The following is an 18,314-nucleotide window of genomic DNA, read 5'->3' on the forward strand; positions in this document are numbered from 1 at the left end:
AGAAATACCAGCTCTTCATCACAGGTGGCTTAAGCAGCCATACCCGGCGGACTACATTTTCCATCTCCCCTTGCATCAAGGTGGGGCCTTCGAACAAGTCTTCCCCATTCGTGTGTGAGGAGAAGGAACATGTGCCACCGCTTGGCCAAGGTGGGAGTGAGGTACTGTCCTTCTCCACGCTCTCTCTTCCTTCCTCAAAAAAAAAAAAAATTTACTTATTTATTTATTTATGAAAGACAGAGAGAGAGAAAGAGGCAGAGGGAGAAGCAGGCTCCCCACTGAGCAGAGAGCCTGACGTGGGACTCGATTGCAGGACCCTGGGATCACAACTGGAGCTGAAGGCAGAGGCTTAACCAACTGAGCCACCCAAGCATCATCTCTTCCTTCTTTCACCATCAGCTGGATGTGGATGATACCAAAGTGTGAGGGACAGCGAAGCCATAAAGTGGGAGGAGTCTGGTGCCTAATCACCATGGGTAGGGAGGGTGCCCAATGGCCAAAAACATCTACACTGTATAAGTATCATGGGTTGAATCACGTTGAGGTCACAACTCCCAGGACTGTGGCCTCATTTGGAAATAGGTCTTTAGAAAAGTAATCAGTTTTAAAACAGGGTCAGTAGACCGAGCCCCAATCCAGGATGACTGGTGTCCTTCTAAAGAAGGAGGAGTTTGGACACAGAGACACACCCAGAAAAGACAATGTGAAGACACACTTGGGAGGTAAGCGGATCCGGAATGGAGTGATGCATGCACGAGTCAAGGAACACCACGGATTACGGGAAAGCACAAAGAAGGATTCCTCCTCCAGGAAGAGCAACCGACACCTTGATTTAAGGTTTCGAGCCTGTTTTAAGCCACCCGGCTTCGGTACTTCGCCACATCGGCCCTAGGAAACCATATAGGAAAACGTCGAGTTAAACCACTGAAATCTGGGAGTTGAATTAGTTAACATCCTACCAAGTGCAGAGAATCTGTGTAAGCAAGTCCGGTGTGGACGGCGGGTCGAGGGCCATCACGTCCACGGTGGAGGCGTTGACAGGGACCTTAGAAACAGTCGGAATCCGCTAGCACGAGGGGGGCTGCTCTGGCAGGGGAAAGGGTCCATCGCAGCAGAGGAGCTTCTCAGGGACAGCGTGGACGACAGCCCGGGACAGGAGGGTACGTCGGATCCAGGAACTAAGAAAAGTCTGGTGCGGCCGAGCATGGGGAACAGCAGGGACGGAGCGGGGGCAGGGGGCACGCGGCGGCCAGAGCCTATAGGCTCCGACGGCCAGAGGCAGTAGGACTGGGAAGGACAGCAGGGTCCAGGAAGATTACCAGGGGGACTTGCTTCTCGGGTCACACACACGTGCACACACATACACACACACATGCATGCACACACGCATGCACACACACACATGCACCAACATGCGTTCACACATGCACACACATGCACACACTCACACACACAGGGTCGGGATGATTAATCCTCCCCCGGTGCCGAGTGTGGGGGAGCTGGGGCAAGGACACAGCCCCACGCAGCAGCTCTGAGAACCCCAAGGAAGAGCAAGAGCGCGGTGGCCACTGTCGCGGCCCAGGCAGGTGGCTGGCTGCCTAACGAGGGTCGGGCCACTTCCCGAAGGCCGGGAGGCCGGGGAGCCCAGGACACGAGGCCCAGTCCCTCGCCCACGGCACCCTGGCCCATCGCCCCGCAGAAGGCCGGGGTCCCTGGGCGCCTCCTCCACGCCGAGGGCCTGAAGGTCAGCCCGCAGCCGGCACCCCGAGTTCCGAGGAGGGGACGAGCCGAGCAGGACGCCGGTGCTGCCGCGCGCGCAGCTGGAGGGACAGGCCCCAGATACACAAGGCAGGGGGCACGGCCACCACTCCACTTCGGACTCGAAACCCTGCAGAACTGCTAGATGTCTGGTGGAGCTGGTACCCGGACTTCGGGTCGGGGATGCTGGGCTGGGAACAATAACCTGGACGGGGGACACTACAGACAGACGTCTTAGCCCATCAGGCCGCGGGAGCAAAGTGCCACACCCCGGGTGCTTACGAGCAGCAGCAGCTGCGCCCTTCCCATAGTAAGGGGGGCTGCGAGTCCGGATCCAAGGTGCCCGCTCGGCCGGGTCCCGGGGAGACCCCTCTTCCCGCCTGCAGCCCTCTCCTCACATCCCCCCCCGGCAGGCGGACGGTGAAGGGCTGAGGTCCCTCATGTGAAGGCACGAACCCCCTCCTGAGGGCCCCCCTGACCTAATTGCCCCCAAAGGCCACCAGGCCTCCTAACAATCACCTCGGAATTTGGGGGAGGACACGCAGGCTCAGACGCAGCAGAACTTCACATCCAACGGCAGAGAAAGCGAAGACTGAGAAGTCCCCAGCGGGTCTTAACCCACCGCTGCACTGGGTCAGGGTCCTTCAGACAGAACCAAGGGGGTGAGCGTGGAGGATTTAGTACAGGACCTGGCTCCCACGGCTGACGCTCCCACGTCTGCTGTCGGCAAGCCGGAAAACCAGCAAAGCCAGTGGCATAATCCAGTCCAAGTCCAAAGAGAATCCAGGGTAAATCCCCGAGTCCCAACGACCAAGAACCGGGAGTCCTCGTGTCTGAGGGGAGAATATGGACCTCCCCGCTCCAGTTCACCCCCCCCCACCCGTCTGTTCTATTTGGACCCGCAACGGGTTGGGTAATACCTACCAACATTCAAGAAGGTGAATTTTCTTTACTGTCTTCTGAACCAAATGCTCATCGCCCAGACACACTCAGGAATAATGTTTTGCCACGTACCTCAGCACCACGTACCCCGTCCAGCTGACACGTAACATCACCCATTCCCATACCCACACCCACACCCACACCCACACCCATACCATGAAACAGCCTTTCCATGACCAACTGGTGCAGGATGTGGATCCACAGAATCTAAAGGAAGAGAGAATCCTAGTCAGCCCAGAACAGGGACCTTTCCTTTGACAATGCAGAGGGCCAAGGGTTGCAGAAGAGACAGGAACATCACTTCTAGTCATTACCTATAATGAACTGAAATGTAATTACGGTTAAGTCTCATACATAGAAAATAAGCTGCACATGGTTCTCACTTGCTGGTGTGGATTCACTCATGACCTTTTAATTATCTTCATAAGGGTTCTCAGTAAAGGACGTCCTCAGACCCTGCTCAAACACCAGGAGTAATAATAATAATATCCAAATGATGCTGACTCCATGAACAAGTGTAAGATTCTGAAGTCCGGAGGAGGCAAAAATGGAAAAGTAATTCTTCCCAGCCCACTCATTAAGATGCTCCAAAATACTGTCCTCTGTAGATGAGCTGCACGCGATGACGGGTCTTAATGTTCATCCTTAGCACATTGTCTTCTTTGCACTTTTTTATGGCTTTATTTGCATGTCTGTCTGCTTTTTTTTCCCCCCACAAACGAGTTAGGTTTTCAAAATCAATATCCCAAAGGCCAACCCTGATGCAAAGGAATTAGTCATTATTTTCAAGCATAGAGAACAAAGTTTCCTTTCCCCCTGACTGTTGGCATAACACTTTCCCCCACACTCCCACCTCAAAACGCACACGCCAAAAATGTTGATCTCACAAATGAGAGGCATTTGCTATAATAAGTGCAACAAACAGAAGAGGTTATTGTGTTTTGAAATTGGGGAATCTGGAACTTTTAAATTCTGCCTCAGAAAATCAGCCAAGGCTGAAGCAAGCTGCGCGTCTGAATTTCTTGGACAGGGACCACCTGTTCTCGGTGAACTCCAACTGATGAATCTGTTCCCGTGAAACTTCTTTTATTGTGCCTTTGTCGTGTACACACACCCCGGGCGTTTCATAGATGTTCGTGGAAGGAAGGAAGGAAGGAAGGAAGGAAGGAAGGAAGGAAGGAAGGGAGGGAGGGAGGGAGAGAGGGAGAGGGGGAGGGTTTGGGGAGGAAGGGAGGACAGAAAGAAGGGAAGGCAAGCAGGCAAGAAGGAGGAGGGAATATAAAAGAAACAGCAGGTAAGGTAAAGCCCAGCACCTGCTGAGCAGGGCTCCGAGCTCCTGAGTCGCCTGATGGCGGGGGAGGCCACCGGGAGGCATCGAGGCCTGGGCTACGGACAAGGGAGTCGACAAAGAGGCAAAATTCTCTCTCCTTCGTGCCACACTCCAAAAGCCAAACCACACAGCGATCTCTGCACTTCACCCGGATGTGGGGTGGGTACTAGGTCCTAAAAGCAGCTTCCAGTTCTTGGGGGAGAGAAATAAACCCATCCACGTTCTAGAGACTTCCCTTCAGCTTTTCCTCTGCTTGGGTGCTGTTTCCCAATTCTTCACCCACCTGCCTCCTTCTTGCCACTTACGACTCAGATCAAACCTAACATCCTGATGAGACGTTCCCTGACCACCCCCTAGTAAAACGAGCGGCCCCTCTACGGGGTTCTGAGGGCAGCGTTGGTCACTCCAGCTCACACGGCCGCGCAGCATCCGTCCACCGCCGCCGCAGTGTGAGCCTCACGGAGCGGCGATTCTGCTCCTGCGCCCTGACTCCCCAGTACCTGAGAGCACGCTGGAAACAAGGCTCCGAAGGCGTGACTGCTTCAGTAATGAGGTCAGCGCTTCTTTTTCTTTTGTAGGGGATGGTGAAAGTATCTGTGGCCCATGACCACGACTCCCACCATCTCCTCCGAATCGGGTTCAGATCCACCCTGGAATCCAAACTTCATACTGTAATAATGTATTGATTTCTAAGTGATTGGTCTTCTTGTTTTCCCACACATCACTTACCCCTGTTAAATTTCCAAAGGGCTGGGACGCCTGGGGGGCTCAGCATTTGAGTGCCTTCAGCCCAGGGCATGATCCTGGGGTCCTGGGATCGAGTCCCCATCGAGCTCCCTGCATGGAGCCTGCTTCTCCCTCTGCCTGGGTCTCTGCCTCTCTCTCTCTCTCTCTCTCTCATGAATAAGTAAATAAAAAAAAATTCTAAAGGGCTAAACAACATCTTCATATGATTAAATTATTCATGGGATTTTACTGATTCTATAAATAAGAATATGTACATGAGTCCACTTTGTCAAAAAACAGGTACAGTCGACAATTTTAGGCCTTCGAAATAGAGTTGTGATGGTTCTGGTAGGCTTTTCAGACTAATTCAATCAATAGAAGAATTTCAGCACGTGGAGATGAAAAAGATGTTTACCAAACAGATACCTGCCCCGCTGGGTAAGAAGTTACGTGTATTATGAACTTAAGGCTGAAAATTCTCAGAAATCCATGAATTATACAAATTTTATGCGACTGTTTTCTTCTACCATCCAATAGTTTCCATAGCAACTTTGGCATCAGGCTGTGTATCCGCTACCTTGAGGACCCACAGCGTCCTCCCTCTGATCTATTTAGAGTGAAGTACCCTGTCATCGCTCGGCGTCATGTCCTGCCCGTTTAGGGAAAAAACTACACCGCGTCCTACACGATGCTGTTGGGCGAGGTTCGCGTGGCTCGGCTTGAGAGAGTTTCCGCTTCTCTGCTCTGTTACCATCTTCAGGTTGTTAAGAAGTAGGACAAGCTGATGACAAGGTTAAACTATTTTCTCGTCTGGCGGGCTGGGGGTTAATCAGAGTGGAAGGAGCAGCAAAGACTGAGGCAAGTTTAAAACCTGTTCTCTCAAGACGGCCGTGGGGTGACCAGGAGGGAGCATTCGAAAGAACGAGGCCAGGCCATTCCTCGCCAGCTGGTGCCCGGGACCCGAGGGACACGCCGTCTCTTGAGCTGGTGCTGGTTAAACGGGTGCGGTCGGTGTATGAATTCGTGGGGCAGTACACTTAGGGCTTGTGCTCTGTCTAGATGCGGATCGCACGGAAATGAGAATGTTTCTAAAAGTCAGACCGTAGCGAATGCCGTTATATTGTGTCTAAGGGACGGCACGATCTTTTCTTTTAAAGAAAAAAACCCGGTAAGTACACAGTGTAGGCGTTGTGAGTCACTATCTCTGTCTTTTGGGGGGTTCTTTGTGTGGTTGGGTGGTTTTGTACGAACTTTTAAAAGTGAAAATATCATCCTTACCTTGGAGGGCCACACAAAAATCGCTGATGGGTGGCACAGAAAGTCCAGAGAAGGTGGGGGACCAAGGGAGTGAACACAACCGCAACCCGAGGGGAGAGCCACACACTGAGCCTGGGCCTCCGACAGTAAACACCTACTCAAGCTGTTAATATGAAGATTTATGCCACTGGATTTCCTAGGAAGGCTTTTTCATGTCTGATAAGTACATATATTCATGATGTACCATTCTTCAGTGTTCTACCAAGTTTTCTTTGCTGATGCCTCAGTTAGGATTTTTCCGCTTTTCTTTGTAAAGTGAGACCGTTTCATTCTTTTTTATAGACTTTTTTTAGATGCCTCTTTGTTACCAGCGTTACACTTGAATCACAAGAACTGATTTGGAAGCTTCCTTCTTCTCTGTGCTCTAGAATAGATAAAGTAACGAAGAACTTGCAGGTTTTCGTTAAAGTTTCCAATAACTCTGTCTGAACCAAGTGCTTTGTATTTGCGGAGGGCGGCGAGTAAACCTTTCTGAGAGCTGAGGGTCTTCATAGGGTTCGCTCTTCAGCAGACCCGTTGTTACATATATTAAACTCGCTTAATCCTCACAACAACCTAATGAGGTTAAGGGCTTTTATCGTTATCATCATGATTATATCATTGTCACCTCCGTTTTACATCTAAGGAAACTGAGGCACCGAGAGGTTAAGCCAGGAGGCAGGAAACACACCGTGTATTTCAACAGACGGAATTTACCGTAAGGAATGGATTGCACGGGTTGCAAAAAGCTGAAGGAGCCAGAAGAGCACACAGAGGCACAGCGAGGGTCCGCGCAGACGCTGATCCTACTCTTAGGGACAGAGCAACAAAGGGGAGGACGGGGACTTAGGATGGGAGCTGGGAGCAGGGCTCGGCCAATGGAGGCTCAGGCCTCAAGGGAACAATAAAGACCCCAGGAGACGATCCCACTGGAAGCAGACGGGTGGGGCTCCCCGCCCCTCCTGGGGTACACACAGGCACAGCAGCACCCAGAAGCAAACGGGGCGTCCACTGCCCTGACCCCCCTCGGTGCTCCCAGCAGCAGAGGGCAGCAGGCAAAGGAGGCCACGGGGCCCTCCACCCCCATCCCCGGAGCGGAGAACCCTTGAGAAGGGCCAGGAGCGCTGACTCGGGAGCCGGGCCTGCTCTATTTCTCTCCTTCTTTCGCTATGGAAATTGGTCTGTGAGATTTTCTTTCTCTTCTGGGTCAGTTTTGTCATATTTGACGTATGTTATGTGTCTACATCATATTTTCTTAGAAAATTATTTCATTCAAGCTTTAAAGTTTATTTCCATAGGCGATGTTGCACAAAATAACTTTCTATAATGTTTTAGTGTCCTTTTTTTGGCTTTGTTTTTCCCTTGTCATTTCTCTTGTATATATGTATTTTCTTCCCTTTTACTCTTTTTTTTTTTAGAGATTTTATTTATTTATTCATGAGAGTCACAGAGAGAGAGAGGGGCAGAGACACAGGCAGAGGGAGAAGCAGGCTCCATGCAGGGAGCCCGACGTGGGACTCGACCCCGGGACCCCAGGATCACGCCCTGGGCTGAAGGCAGGTGCTCAACCGCTGAGCCACCCAGGCGTCCCCTTCCCTTTTATTCTTAATCAATTTTTTTTTCAAATCACCAAATTTTTTTTTTTTTTTTTTAGTTCTATTCCTAACTCCCTCCACTCTGTTTTTATCTTCATTAATCCTTTCCTTGGACTTTCCTTTGGTTTACCTTGTTCTTCTTTTTCTATCTCTAATGTCATATTTTTATTGTTTCTTCTTACTGTTATAAATATTTAAGGCTCCACATTTTCCTTCAAGCATGGTTAATCCCTAGGACCCACGTGTACAGTATTTTCATACTTTGTCAAGATAGTCTGCGTGCTCTGCTCACCTTGCCTTTTTCTTCAAGTCCTTTATTACAACTGTAAAAAAACATTTCACCTTTTTCAAGGTGAAAAAGCTTTTGCATTTGTGCTTTTGCCATTAATTTCTAGTTTTACCATGTTGTAATAATGCTGTTTCATTTTTTCCTTCTTTTTGGAATTATGGCCTAATATATACGGAGGCAATTTTATGACAGTTTCAAAAACATTTCAAAAGAACATGTTCTCTATTTTCACTGTATCAGAGTTTGATATCTACCATACTATACTGCTTTACGATCATATTGTGTAGTCATCTGCCTACTTATTTTTGTCCTCTTGATCCTACACTAGAGAGATGAATGAAAGCTTTCTACTACTGCTGTGTCTTTGTCTACTTTTTATTAACTGCCTCTATTTTCTCCTTCACAAAGTTGTATAATTTCCTGCAAAAATAATGACAACTGCATCTTCATTGTGAATTTTATCCTTCAACATTATGTAACTGTTGTAGTTTCATCGCTGATTTTTCTAATTTCATGTAATGACTTTGGGACTAGATATTTTGAGGTCCTATATTTTAGGCTCCAAACCTCACTTGCTTCTTTTTTGTTGTTGTTGTTTTCATTTGTCTGCATAAGTTTATTCATACTTTTAACATCTCTGGATTACTTTAAGTGTTTTGTTTAATGATCCAGTATGAAGACCTTTTTTCTTTTAATAGGTAAGTTAAGCTCTATAACAATTAATCTATTTACAATAATTTTGGTTTTAGTACTGTCATGTTATAGGGTAGAAGGATGGATAAAAAGAAGTTCTCACTAAGTGGTCTCTTTTCTTTAAATACTTCAGATATTTTTGGAAGATTTGTATTTTGTTACAATGGTTACCCTTAGTCAATGTTGGAAATCTTCAATGCCACCCCCAGGTTCAATGATTCACTAGGCAAACTCCTAGGACACAGCATACAATTGTCCTTAAACTATGATTTATTATAGTGAAAGATACAAACAAAATCAGCAAAGGGAAACGGCACAGGGAGTGAGGCGTGGAGAACACCAGGCACAAGCTTACACGAGTCCTCTCCCAGTGGAGTCGCACAGGAGGTGCAGAACTTCTTCAGCCACAAGTTGCAACGTCACATGTAAAATACCGTCCACCAGGAGAGCCCACTACGGACTCAGTGCCCGAGCTTTTTAGGCGGAGTTAGTCATACAGGTGCCTCTGGCCAACACCTACCAAAATTCCAGAAGGAAAGCAGATGTTTAGCATAAACCATGTTTGCATGAACAATTTAGACACCAAAAGCCACTCTTTATCACTTCTGAATTGTGGAAACACTCGTGAAAATCCCAAATGCCAGCCATTAATCAACCTTCCAAGTGAGCCTTTTGAAAGATCGTAGTCTCAGGGGGCACCCACGTAGCTTAGTTGGTTAAGCATCCAACGTTTGATTTTGTCTCAGGTCAGGACCTCAGGGTCCTGAGATCAAACCCACATCAGACTCTGAGCTGGGTGTGGAGCCTGCTTCAGATTCTCCCTCTCCCTCTCCCTCTGCCTCTGCCCTCCCTGTCATCTCATTATGTCTCTCTCAAGAGGAAAAGAAAAAAAAGATGGTAGTTTCAAGTCTCTTCTCAAACATTTCTGGGACTACATTTTTATATAGCCAGAGCATATAATATGAACATGCTACACTGACACCCTTATCCTACCCATGATTTTATCTCAAAACTGTAATTAAATATATCCAATGTTCACTATTTATTTTTGCTGAAGCTTGCTCTACCACCTCTTAGTAGAGTTTGCTCTATAGTAAGTTCTCTTAAGAAGAGCTGTATGAACAATATACCCTAAACTCTGGCATATTCAAAACTATATACTTGGAAGACAGTCTTTTTTAAAGTATTTATTTATTTATTTATTTATTTATTTATTTATTTATTTATGAGAGAGACACACAAAGATAGCAATGGAGATAGCACTAGCAGGGGGAGAGGGGGAAGCAGGCTCCCCACTGAGCAGGGAGCCCAACGCAGGGCTCCATCCCAAGACCCCAGGATCATGACCTGAGCCGAAGGCAGATGCCTAAGTGAATGAGCCTCCAAGGTGCCCCCGAGAGACAGTCTTGATTGCACATTTTTCCCTGAGTAACTTACAGGGGTTGTTCCACTGTCATCTGAAATTCGGTGCTACCCTGGGGAAGCTGATACCTGCCTGGCTTTCTTCTGGTCAATGACAATCTTTTAAACCGTCTATCCAATAGTCCTTTCCTCGTATTGACAGCCCACCCTGCTATCTGGGCACTGGCCACTCTAGGTCATTTTTCCATGGAACATGATGCACCCCTTCATGGACTACATGTTTGTGTCCCCACAAAATTAGTAAGTTGAATTCTTGAGCTTTAGTGTGGTAATTTAAGGAAGTCGGGCCTTCGGGACGTAATTAGGGTCAACAGAGTAGCGCCCTGGTGGTTGGGTTTAGTGCCTTTATGAAAGGGACCCCAGCGAGGCCTGTCTGCTGTCCACCACGTAAGGGTACAAGGAGGAGACGGCCACCTGCGGAGGAGGAAGGGAGCCCTCACCAGACACCGCATCTGCCAGCCCCGGGCCCGGACTTCCCAGCCGCTGCAACTATGGGAAATAAAGGTTTGTTGTTTAAGCCACTCGGTCTGTGATAATTTCTTACAGAAGCCCAAACTAAGATGGCTTTTCAAACTTTCCTATTTTTTTTCAGGAGAGTGTTCATAAAATATATTCTTATATAATTGTTCGATTATGCCGTTTGGGGCTTTCCCTTCGTAAGCTGCAATTACGCACACACTGCGTTTCCTTTGTCTCTTCTGTCTCCGTCTTTTCTCTCATCATTGTATCTTTTTATGTCTCATCTGCTTGTTTGTCTCATTTCTTTATTCGATGTCCCTTCCCAAGACGTCTGTTCCCTGTTGTATTCCTTGTAATTTAGTCTTCACTTCTAAATTACCGTTTTTCTTTTTCTTCTCTTTCCCGGCTTCTACCCCTTCCCACTTCCAATGCTCCAAGTCTTGCCGACGCCTTCTGTTGACCGCTCACTTCTTTCCTGATCTCTTCTGTTTCTGCTTCATGGTGTTAATCCACAGCTGCAATTGCTAGAGTAATGTTTTTTATTCAGATTTCGGATTATAATTTTCATTCGCTTCATGCAGCATTTCCTTATGAACTCTCTCTATAGGGGAGTTTGGGTGTTCTGTTGCACGTTTTTCTTATAATGTTTTTGTCTGAATGCTGTCTTCAACTCGTTTTTGTCATTCATATTTAAATAAGTTGGATTTTCCTAGACCAGTTATTAGCAAGAGAGTCGGGGGGTAGTTTTCTGTATTTCTCGGTCAAAGCTCCCTCTGGTCCTGCTACCGTAGTGGACGACTTACCTTGTAAGCCACGCACGCTTTGTCTCTTGGCCCTACCCTGGTTCCGAAGCACTTCCACTCCTAACTGCGATTTCCCTCAGTTCCTCTACTTGTCTCTGAAACCAAAAATCATACTTCCTGCCTTCCCAATTGTTCGCTCCCTTTTGGGACATGGAATTTTCTAAGACAATTCAATCACCTCTTGATTTCCCCAGATACTTTCTGCAACGTCCTTTTCCACCTTCCTTAGCAATTGCACCTGTTGTACCTCAGTCCGGCGTACAGCACTTCCCATTCAGAGACGGGTCTGCTCCTTCTGGGAGTGAACATCTGCTTCTTATTTCCAAGATGTGTGACTACCGGGCCCTTTCCACGTTCCCTCATTCTTCATCCCATCTTCAGCCCCCAAAGCCCCAGCATTTCTATGCAGTTAATACTGACTTCATTTGCTTGGGCCACAGTTTCATGTAACTGAGAGTTTGCGAGCACTTTCTGATTTCTAGCTTTGCTGAGAATCTAATTGAGGGTTTTTTCTATTCTCCTTATATATGATTTCCAAGAAAAGTGCAAAGATTTACAACTAAGCTGCCACCATGCTCCCGTCACATCCACTTCAATGATTAATTTATTTCTGCTGAAATTATAGGTGCAGGAAGAATTGCCAATCCTCCTGACAATAAAACTACTGGTCAAAAAGAAAGTCAATGCCCTGGATTTATGCTTGTAAAATTTCCAAAGTATTTTAATGATATCTCGGGGATCCCATCTATCTCTAATGTATTTCTAATGCCCTCTGCACATCTGAAGTGTTGACTCTGTAAATATTTTTTATCTGAGCCCTGTATAGTAGAATCATAATATCATATTTCATAAGGATAATGCATGTACTAAAAGCTCAGCTAATCATGCAATTCCCCATTTAATTATCTCCTCTGGCATAATATAACCACCTACTTACAATTATTATACTCATCATAATTAAGTCACAGAGACACTCTGTCTCTGAATATGTGAATAATACAATTTGAACAAAGGACATAGAGTCAGAGTACAACTTCAAATGGCTTTCTCATTATTTACCAAAGCATTTTGCTGTTATAAAAAATGCTCTACTTTATATAGATTTTTTTTCATGCAGTAGTAAAGGCAAATTCCAGGAAAGCATTTTAGGTAAGTGCCTACAAATGATTAAAAGTTTTGCAAGGAAGTAGTACAAACCTGAGTTTGAATTCCAGTGTCTTTGCTTATCACCTGTATGACTTTTCAAGGCCTCGCTTTCTTCATATTTATGTAAACCATTTGTCCAGCCTTATTACCCTGAGGTACACAGTGATGTCAATCTTTTAATATCCAAATTAGCACATTTTGAGTCCTACCCTGTGAATCTCAGTATTCCTTCTAAGTAGTCCCTTGGTGACAAGTGCTGCTTTCTCTGTCCCCAGCAATAATCCCATTTACCACTACCAAACAATATCATCAGCCCATGCAAAGGGACCTGTTCCCTGATGCTGATTACCACCTGGCATAGACACTTACCCCAAGCATCCTGGGAAATGCCAACCAAACTCCCAATAATTGCCTTTACCCCTGCCTTTTCCAACAGTTCCCTAGCGGTTAGGATCAAGAAGGATTCTAGAATCAGTGATATGTTAAATCCAGAACAGCCTTCCCTTTCCAATCACTTGAATCATTGGCACAGACTTCTCTCTGGACTCACAAAGTATGCCTCACTGTTATTATCACCATCGTTATGTTTAGTAACATAGTAAGCATCTCATAAACAATTGTTGGGTATGTGGACGCATGGGTAGAAGTTTCAAACTTCCCCTAGAGTTTGAAAATCAGATGAAAGATTGCAAGGCAACTGTCTAGCGCAAAGTACCATGTGACTTAAAAAAAAAATAAAAAGTTAGTTCTCTGTCATTTCTAGTGGTAATGGCAAGTCAAATGAAATCTCTAACACATTTTAAGACATGATTTAAAAAGCAACAGACATCCACTTTTGAAATGAGAGTTAATCCCTCAGAATCAGCAGTCATGGATGTAAGTGAAATCAGCAATTAAATTTTATTTCATATCAACATCCTTGAAACCACACCTTCCAAGTATGTTCAACACCACCTAAATAAATCCATAGACTTTGCCTACTTGGTTTCAACTACTGCAATTAGACATTTTAGCTCTTTTGATGAAAGGCTTGTTTTCAGACTACAGGTTGGTGAAAATTAATAATAATAATAATAATAATAATAATAATAATAATAATAATGCAAGGCAGCAACATTTTTCCATAGCAAGGAGAAAAGCAAAAAGTGGAAATTCTCTGAAAAATTTACTTTTTCTTCTTCTGAAAAGCAGTAAGTATTCCTTGTCATATTCATTTTTATAGCTTTTGAAACAACTGTGAATTTCATTCATGTTTTCATAGGATTTTATCCTTGAGAATAATTTTGTTAATAAACCACTTATGTTATTAATTATTATTAAATTTCTTGATTCTTGATGGTGATTAAATTTTATGACCACTTTATTCCCTGGTTTTCAAATGTAAACAATTTAACTCAGATTTGTCTCATACGCTTCATGGTCTCCAGAGAATCTAAAACTGTGATGACACATTGTAGACATGAAATAAACATTTGTGGAATTAATAAAATGTGATACCACATTTATATCATTTCAATAAACAGAATCACAAAACTATTGCTGAATAAGCTCCAAGCCTGTGCTTGTTCTCTCCTGAGTGCAATTTAAGATAATCCGTGTTAAATAGAGAGTGCTCTAGGATTGGTAGTTATTACTGGCCATCATAAAAATTGGGGAAATTAGGACTTTAAAATATTAGAAAATATAATCTTGAATAAAAAGGTAAAAGAGAAATTAATACATTTGCATTTTCTTCCTCATAGGTTCCATGTAAATACCAACTCAGTAAGTCCCTTCATTACCTGTCCATGCATAAGAAGTTGACAGTAAAAATGACCACATAATCCTGATATTCGTATCAGGTTAGTTACTAATTATTTTGTCAGGTCTGTTGAAGCTAGACCACACTCCCAAGGTGGGAGATGAGGAATTCCTTGCCAAGGATGCATCAGGATTAATCCTGAGCCAGAAAACAGAATCTAAAGACAAGAAGACAGAAAAACTTCTTCCTTTCTTTAGAGATAAAAGCAACTGGCCAAAGACTCTGAGGTCCAGAGAGGCCTGAACACTTTGGGTACAGTCTCTTGGCCACAGAAAACCACACAGAGACCAGGCGGCTCTGTGAAGTCTTGGGGTTTTATGGCAACAACAGGAAGAGCCACACAAGTCCTCTGACCTCAAAAGAGTGGGGAGGACTAAGTTCTGGCTGCAGGTGGTAAGAACAGATATGACAAGTTAGACACCAATTAATCCCTCTGGATTATGGGGTTTATCAATAGAGAGACTCTAAGGAAAAATTGGATAGACACTTGACTGATATAAGGACTTGTACGAATTTGGAATTGTTGTATTTGGAAATATCAACCATTGTATCCCAACCTGAACATACTAATTACATTTGGAAGGTTTTAAATTGAATCTTTGAGAAGGTAGGCTTGAAATCTCAAAACAAAGGAATCTGTGTCATGGGAAATAGTACAGAATAGTGGTATAAATCCTACAGATATGACATGTAGGAAACAATCATTTTTTCTTAAAATTTAAATGCAAACTTTTTTTTTAAAATTCCAGATCTTTGGGTGCCTGGGTGGATCAGTGCTTGAGCATCTGCTTTTGGCTCAGATCATGATTCTGGGATCCTGGGACTGAGTCCCACACTGGGGTCCCTGCAGGGAGCCTGCTTCTCCCTCTGCCTGTGTCTCTCATGAATAAATAAATAAAATATTGAAAAAAATAAAATAAAATTCCAGATCTTTGAACACTCATATCAATCTATATAATAACTCTACACACTTTCACTGACCATTGAAATACAATATTCTGAAACTAAAACTCATAAAATCATAGACTCTAAGAGTTGGAAGTGACTTCTGAAGGCATCAGGACCAATTTTCCCTCTAACAATTCAGATTCCCTTCTATAACATCCCATACCGGAGGAACGAAACAAGAAAATATGTTCTTGGATGGTACTGACAATCTGTGTAGGATGAACCAGTCTTCTAAAATTACTGGCTAAACACATATGTTCTCTTAAACCAGGATATCACTATGGGGCTACATGGAGCCTCACTTAGTTATGACAAACCTACTGCAAGGACTCATGAATAGGCTCCCTTACCAGTTACTTACTTCCACTAAAGAAAACATTTTAAGTATCTGCTTAGAAGTCAAGTTCATCCTAAAAAAGAAAAAAATAAAGGTTCTGAATCTGAGGACTTAGCAACGAGCATTTGTTTGTGGGAGGAGAGCACAACCTCCATTAGAATTCAGAAAAAATTCTGGGCTATAATCTTGATGAAGACACACAACAACGTTATTTTCTTAGCCTTACCACTTAACTTCTCATGAACTATAGAATATTTTTAAACCTACAATAAACATTTCTAGTGTGGTAGTATGGCATTATGTTGACTCGGTTATAAATCACTCACACATGAGAAAATAAGGAGGGGGGTGGTCATGAATACTTTGGTCTGTCTTATCCTCCACACTGTAGGGTAAATGTCTCAATAAGGATTTGAAATTTTTCAAAGGAGCTTTTAAGTACTCACATAGTGCTGGCCCTATTTTATATACAGAGAGGGGCACACAAGACATGCAGATGGCTTTTAATTATGCACTGCTCCTGATTACACCATTTGGGGTTGGCTTATTGGCCTTTCTCCTCTGTCAGAAAGGATCAACTCAGAGCATTTGGATCTTCAATGGCTTCCATTTAAGGCACTGCGATTCTTTAAGCTGCCGATACAAGGTTAGGGCAATGCTGAAAAATAAAAATTTCACTCTTACAAAGAACCTTTTAGAAGGTGTTATTAGAACTGTCTTAGATAAAGCGGTGTTGTCTAGACTGGTTCCTGTAACACTGCCTTGGATTCTCTAATTAGAAAACTAACATGGTTTCTCTGAAGATTGCTCCCAGTAGTGTTCCAAAATTTAAGTTGTTTTGCATAGCTTCCAAGGCAAAACATGTATTTTTGAAGGGACAGAGGCTTTCATATTTTCCATAATGAGTGAGCATACTTTTTTAAAAGTGTTTTGACAGGACTGCTGTCACAGATATTACTAGAACTCTATTCAATACATAAAATAGTTTTTAGCAGCATAAAAGTCTGGGGAAAAAATTAAATGCTAAATCCCTGAGGAAAAACGTGCTCAGCAATTTTAAAGAGTTAACAAAACGGAGCTCCTTGGGGGAAATTATGACAATGCTTGTCTAGCATCAATTACGTGCCTTTGTGTTGAAGCCTTGCCTTATTTTTTAGTTACCAAACAGAAAATGAGAAATTAAGATGTGGTGAGTTAGAAAATGTAAATTTACAATAAAATATACGTGAGAAATATTTTTAGACAGTTAAATAGAAATCCTTATCAATTGTCAGCAAAGAAGTCACCATTTCCGAATGGAGGAAAAATCATTGAGAGTTCTAACTCTAAACAACACAACATCATTACCGGAGGTCACGAGAAGAAGTTCACTGATAGAAAAATACCAGAGGAAAAAAAAAATACCAAGGAAAAGAATATTGAGTTGATTTTATAGCTTTTTTAGAGCATATGGAAGCCATATATCTAAAAGTGTGCAGAAAAGATTTATGTGGCATAAAGAATTACATGAATTGTATTATTAGAAAAATGTAAATGCACTCTCTCTTGGAATTATTATCGCTGCTTAGCTAGTCACTTTTCTCAGACATTAACCCTCCAAAATAAATGTGAATGTGAATGGGCTTGAGCTCTAGCCCATCTATGTGCAGCATAATCCCCGAAAGTTCAGTGGAGATAAGACCCTTTTCTTAGAAACTCAGGTTTTGACATCAGGTGTATGGCTCCTCTTTTTTGCAGGTCACAGAAATCTAAGGGCAAAATCACCAAAGTAACTTGGTTTTAACTCGTCAGCATAACCTTCTTCCTTGAAATGTATCCTCTGTTCTTTATATGAAATATATTTAAAACCGGTATCATTTATTTCCCTGGGAAGCACAGCTCATGCTTTACAGATCTAACGGTTATTATACTATTCTAAATATTTGGTATAATTAATCTTTTCCTACGTGTCAACCTATGTTGAACAATTCAACCTCTTCCAATTGAGGAACATCAAACAAATATGACCATCTTAATGTTTCATAAGTCAGTCTAAATCCTTACTAATTTAAAACAGATTGATAGTTGCCAATAATTCTCCTGGGTATTTTCAAATCATGATTGACATGGATGTCACTCGATTACTCCTGCTACAGTAATTTCACTTCTCTTAACAAGAAAGAAAGAAAATGAGATTCTTTTCTGAATTCAAAAAGTTAGTCCTTTGGGGTTGGCTATTAGAAAAGCTCTGACTCAAAGTTGTAGGAAACATGCAAACTCAGGAAAAAATTCACTGTCAAGATTTCATCAGGGTATAAAACAATATAAAATACCATTTGTTCTTATCATATTGGCAAAAAAAAAAACTAAAAGTTATTTTAACCAATGTGTTGGAAAACTTGATAGAAAAAAATGTAAAATAAATGAATTTGAACCCTACCTCACTTCAATAATGGAGTTATTTTGAGATGAATCATAAACTGTATTAGAAAAACTAGAACCATGAAGTTTCTAAAAGTAAACATAGGAAAATGTCTTTGTAACCTTGTGGTAGGCAAAAATTTTTTACAATACACACACACACACACACAAAAAAAAACTATGCATAAAACAAAAAAACTGATATGTTGTACTTCATCTTAGTGAAAATTTCAGCTTAGAAAGCCAAACTTGGAAGAAAAATCCACAACACACGCATCTGATGAAGGACTTGTATAGAGAATATATAAAGATTTCTAAAAATCAATAATAAAAAGAAAACTCAATTTTTAAAAATGGACAAAAGACTTA

The sequence above is a fragment of the Vulpes lagopus genome, chromosome 4 (genome assembly GCF_018345385.1).
Source record: "Vulpes lagopus strain Blue_001 chromosome 4, ASM1834538v1, whole genome shotgun sequence".
Classification (NCBI taxonomy): Eukaryota; Metazoa; Chordata; class Mammalia; order Carnivora; family Canidae; genus Vulpes; species Vulpes lagopus.